General features: G+C 37.3%; 1 long non-coding RNA gene across 1 annotated transcript; it reads left to right on the top strand.

Annotated features, from left to right (window-relative positions):
- The first annotated feature begins 367 nt into the window (after positions 1–367).
- LOC142157747 (uncharacterized) lies at positions 368–3,038 on the top strand. The gene is made up of 2 exons (XR_012692604.1): positions 368–1,602; positions 2,234–3,038. It is a non-coding gene; the product is annotated as an uncharacterized LOC142157747 (long non-coding RNA).
- Positions 3,039–6,220: the final 3,182 nt, after the last annotated feature.

Here is a 6,220-nt window from a genome sequence, read left to right as displayed (position 1 = left end):
TTTAACTTTGTGGCAGTGTGAGGGCAAATTTTGGTGTGAGAAATTTGCACATAGTTAGGTAGATAAAGAAAATTGTTCAAAATCTGAGTACACAACAGTGCCACCCCCATCTTATGTGGATAGTAACAAAAGTACAGCCAGGGAAAACAGTGAATGTTGTAAATTATATCCTGTTTCTGGAAAAAGTAAATGTATTCATTTTAGTGAAGGGGAGGGTGATGAGCTTCTTTTAATCTCTGCAGTAGCTCATACTTTACAGTTATCAGAAGGTTTTCAGAGATTAGGATAATTTTTTTGCTACAGACACCAATAAAACTCTCCTACACACTAGTAAGCACAAGAATATTCATTGTGCAGAGACAGAATTAGACTCAGTAAAGTGTTATAACTGTGGGCAAGAAGGACATGTTACTAGAAGATGCAGACAAGATAAGAAACCCTTTCATCCCTGTGCAGATAACAGAAGACAGAGTAATTGGCAAATAATTGACAACAGGCTAGAGAGAGATTAACATCAGGGACAAACTCATTCAATGGCAGCAAATGAGTATGTATGCTAATCTCTGAAATCTGGGCCACACCTGTAATCCATAGATGGTTAAATTAACGAATAGCCAGACCAAAGAACTGAAAGTAAAAATTAATATATCAGTTACAAATGTCTTTTTGCAGACACAGGGGCATCCAGTCTGTATTAATTTCTCCTCTAAATTTGTCAATCACCGTAAAAAGCGCTCTAGCTGTGGGAGTGATATGAGAAGTACCTGATTAGACCCTTGACTGCACCAGCAGAAGTTACAATTGGCTCATTGTATAATAAACATTCTTTTCTTCTAGTTGCAGTGGCTCATACTAACTTACTTAGCTGATATTTATTATGCAAAATGGGGTGTGTAATTTACTGTGCCTCTAATGATGTTTTTAGATATTCCAGGAAACCACGCACAGAAAATACAGGATATACTGGACACATATACCAGGTTTCTTATGAAATTAATATGGTCAGGACACTGAATTAAAGACTAATGTATCTCATGGTATGATTAAAAACAACGGAGATGGGTCTACAGACTAGTACAAGATTTAAGGGGGATTAATAAAGTAGTTGAGAGCCAATTCCTCATAATGACCCATCCAACTGTCATCCTGACGCAAAACTCTTTTTCTGCAAACTAATTTACTGACATTGATCCTTGCTCTGCCTCCTTCTTTGTCCCTCTCCATCTTTACTGTACCTCTTTGATTTCTCTTATAAAGGGGTACAGTATACATGGACCAGATTGCTCCAATGGGTTCATAGACAACCTCAATATCTTGTCACAAGTATTGCATGACTGTTTGCAATCTTTTCAACCGCACAATGGGTCTGTTCTAATTCAGTAGGATGTAGTTTGATGTAATTGATGTGTTCTGATTTGTTTATGTCATCAGTGTCTGATTCTAAACACTTGTTGCTTCATTTCTCACAAACAGGACACAAGGTTGCAAAGGATAAATTACAGCCATGCCAGACAAAGATCTAATACTTGGGACATTGGTCACCCAGGGGCTAAGACTTCTGTCAACAAACATAATTAAGGTTACACACTACATGACACTGCTGTAAGACCCGCTTCCGATTTTTACTTCTATACTGTGCTAAATCTACACACTGGTTGTGCTGCAGTTGTCTTGACATAAAAACATGGTGATCCTAGCAGACCTGTAGCATACTACAGTGCACAATTGAAAAAAGTGGCAAAATCTCTCCCTATGTGTTTAAGAAGTGTAGCAGCAACTGCTCTTCTGGTAAGTAAGAGTGAGGGCATAGTACTTGGACATGATTCAACTGTCTATACACCACATGTGGTATCTGCCCTCCTAAATTCGGTCTCAGTGTACAGAAATTAATCAGGATTTGTGTTCCATACAGGAGAAGGCTGTCTGAAAGTCGAAGGGATGTGGTCAAGAGTTGAAGGGATGTGGTCAAGAGTCGGGGTAATCATTTTGCTGGGGATTTCAGCTTATGTGCAAGATCATAGGTATTGATAGTAAGTTACACACTCCCTATAGGCCACAAGCCAGTGGGAAAGTAGATAGTAAATGGTACTCTCAACAAAAAATTGAAAATTGAAACAGCAACAAAGGAATTTCGAAATACTGTCTTCTGATATGTCAGACACTAACTGTCATGATGTTGAACCTGAGAAATATGTTATGATCTGCAATTTCTTATGCTCAGGTTGTTTAACAGACAGGTGGGAAGGCCCATACCAAGTGTTAATGACCAGCACCACAACTCTGAAAGTAATTAAAAGAGACGCTTGAATTCATTCCACCCAGTGCAGAAAAGTCAACAATCCAGAGAAGATTCAAGACAATGCTGAGGCTGACTTTACAACCCAGTCACTCGTGAATCTGTTTCATGAGACTTAAAATCGCAGTCAATAACATCTGAGACAAGGATTCCGCAAGGTTTACACACTCTTCATCGAGCAGAAGTCTTTTTCTGTAGTTGTTTCTCATCCTTATTTTTTCCAGAACAATCTATATTTGCAACATTGATCAGGTGATTGAGATAGAAACGCGGAAGTAAAGCGTGTGTCTTATAGCTTCAGTACATGAACTATGCTTGTAAAGTTATTTGCGTGCCAGACCTCGTTTTGAAGCCGGTCTGTGACACGCACTGCCGAATAGGTAATTCCGGTAGTTGATTGAAAGAGTTACCCGATGTAACTATAAAAGGATAATTAGTTCAGCATATGTGAGAAGCCTTGACAAAGACCCAAAAGGTATAGAGTCGAAACGCGTTGGGGATGTAGGTACGGAACCACCTTCACAGAGTTGGCGATATCACCACAGGAAACAGACATTCTATACTGGCGTGCTACAGGCTGTTTGTTCTTCGGAACTCTGGTAGGCGGACTTGCCCCTATTTCACATGCTGTATTTGTGGACTGGATTCTTTGACTTGATTGTGTTTTCATATTTATTTATGTTTTGATCATTTTATATATTTTTTGGCGGTTATCATTTGTATTAAAAGATAAATCACTATATTTTTCATATCTCTCTTGTGACCTCGGATCTGAATAATATTGGGGGAAATTCATCAAAAACATCTGTGTGAGAAGTACTGGTGACATACGGAACTTTTAATATATATAAACAGCAGTGCTTCGTTACCTATACAATCCGATCCGTTCTGTGTAAGTGCTTTACCTCATGGTGATATATATTCACTGATATATACCCCCTTTGTCCCTGCATGACACACACGTTGTGACAATAATGGTGGGGTTTAATCTCACCAATTCCCTATAATTGGAGTGTGGTTTTGTGATTCACACAGGGTGTGTTTGATATGTGGGAAAATAGCTAACATAATATTCTGATACAAAATTTTCCTTATATTTGAGGACATTCTCACAAGTGGATTTGAGTGCTTGAGAATATAATACAATATCAGTATCCTCGGAGAACCATTTGAAGATCTGAAGAAATATACATTCCAAGACATTTATTAGAACTAATTATATGGACTAATGGATATTGGAAGAGCATACTTTGGATGTCATAAATATTTGTTCGTACATTTCCTATGAGCAGGAGATTAGCGCCGTTTGTTACATAATATTTATCTTTATATGCTATGCTTAAGGGTAAGGTGGAACCTATTTATGTGTAAGTAACGGCAGCCATTCTATTTTGCGCGGACAGTGCTTTTCATTTTTTGTATGCTAGGTGTTTGAGATTGGTTCACATCATGGTACTGATATTGTGGAAATGAAGGAGAATACATAAGCACACTCAGTTCAACCTAACACTTTATTCAACTCAGATGTAAAGGCAAGATCTACTAACTTTGGAGTTCAGTGACAGTGTGAGGGACCATTGTCTGAAGAATATTATACTTGTAAGTACTGTGACCCAATAAGCAAAGAGAAGTGCATCCAGCGATGTAAGTCTAATAGTAATTCGAACCTGGGCGGACATAAATTAGGTGACCATCATTCATTGGTGGGTAAGGCCTTAAACCAAACTGAATGCTTGGTGTGTTCTCATGTGCCTCAGGGACAAAATAATGTAGGACTATTACTCTTTCCACTAAATATCGCTGAGCTTCTCAAATTACAGGGGGGATATCAATAGAAGGAAGGTATAATATTACAAGATCCCCTAGTTTGACACTTCACCAATTCTCAGTAGACAGGTTTCTGCTGTTCCTGAATTTTATGTATGCATATAAATTTGAGTATTGGTAAGCTGAACGGAACAATCAGACAATAGTCCACTCCACGAGTTTTGTGCAAATGATCCGAATGCTCCGAACTCCAAAAGAGTGTTTTCAAGGAGGAGTAATTCCTGGAATAATTACTGTTTCCCATGATAAAATGACCGACATTCACAAGACAATCCCACCTTCTTACATCACAGAATATACAGGGTGTCAGTTCTTGGTTGCATTGGACCTCACCAAAACTGCTCAGGAAACCCTAAATTATATATATATATATATATATATATATATATATATATATATATATATATATATATATGTATATATATATATATATATATACATATATATATATATGTATATATATGTGTATATATATATATATATATATATATATATATATATGTTACCGTGAAAGACCGAAATTGGAGAATGTCGACTTTCACCAGTGAATGTCAACAAACACCAAATACGTCGGTGAAAGATCGAATATTTCATTACATTCTTGTACATTCGGACCCTCACTGGTGTATGTCGACAATCACAGACATGCTCTGGTGAAGGACGAAAAGGGAGGAGCCGACATATAGGCGACAGGTTGTTTCCTGTCAAATCCCGTGTTCTGGTGGAATGAGTGATTCCGATACCCTAATTTATACAGAATGGATACTGGAGTGGATTGTGATCTTTTTCTTGAAAAGTTAAATGCATTAATTGCGAGTAAACGAGAAGACAATTGTTTTTATTTTTCTCAAGAAAAGTACTCGAAAATACTTTCTGAAGTGGTTTCTGCTAAAACTAAGTGCAAGACACCTTTGGATTACCGACGATTAAAACGTTTTGACGTTTTGAAAATTAATGATGAAGAGAAGTTAATTGTACCATTAAAACCAAGAGAAACGAAGACTGAACTACGGAGAAAGAAATATGAATCTCGAACATGTTCAACATTCACCATTAGTGCATGGTGAATGTCGACATTCACCGGTGTAAGTCAGAAATAAGGATATTTAACAAATATTTCGGACATACACCAAGCGACTATGTGAATGTTGACATTCACTGGTGAAAGTCGACATTCTCCAATTTCGGTTTTTCACCGTAACATATATATATGCAAGTGACTCCAGAAATGTAAGTTTTATATTACAATCCTGCAATGGAATCTTAAAAGGGTAAGAGTGACGGATACACTCTCAAAGGGTGGACTGTTGAAGTTAAATAATTGGATAAATGTGGTAATCAATAATTTTTTTACACTAAAATCGGATACGATGCGATTAGTACGCAACTGAGAAATAATCTTGGCAAATAACAATATGCAAATAAGTTTAATCTATTTATTTCTATTAATATAAAATATAATGTAGGGAAAAAGCTAATTAATATTTCCAACATATTAATTGTACAGAGTTTGGTCATATTCTGTTTGCATTCGTACATGAACATTTACTGCATTAATTATGTAGCATTTGCACTTTGCGAACACTAGTTATAACTAATATTACTTTTCATACACCAAATATCAACTTCAGAGATGTCATAAAAGAACCAGTTTAAACAGGTCTAGAGGCAGGAGTCAGAGGTAAGGACACCTAGCCACACATGAAAAGATGACCCCCCCACCTCAAGGAACACTGACCAGAGGAATCATCCAATGGGGCATTGAGTTCTTGGGGGTTCATTACCCATAGACCTATGAATGTGGACCTTAATGCTATAACCGTGTATCTTTGTGATGCCACCCCTTTTTATGACTGTACAGTGTATAAATTGTTCACCTCTGGCTTTTGAATCCATACAAATACTTTTTGTGGTTGCCAAATGCGCAAGCGAATGCATGGGATACTGATTCATCAAAGCACGCAATCTGAGTGCAACTTTAGCGTTTTAGTATTATACGCACATTTTTCAGCTTTGTATTCTCCCGAATTCATCAAGGCATGGATCTAAAGATACGTCTGCTGTTGAAATAGGGGGCATGGTCTGTTGTGCTCTAAT

This window comes from Mixophyes fleayi, chromosome 5 (genome assembly GCF_038048845.1).
Source record: "Mixophyes fleayi isolate aMixFle1 chromosome 5, aMixFle1.hap1, whole genome shotgun sequence".
Lineage (NCBI taxonomy): Eukaryota > Metazoa > Chordata > Amphibia > Anura > Limnodynastidae > Mixophyes > Mixophyes fleayi.
Note: the sequence above shows the minus strand (reverse complement) of the source record. Positions and strands in the feature narration are given on the sequence as shown.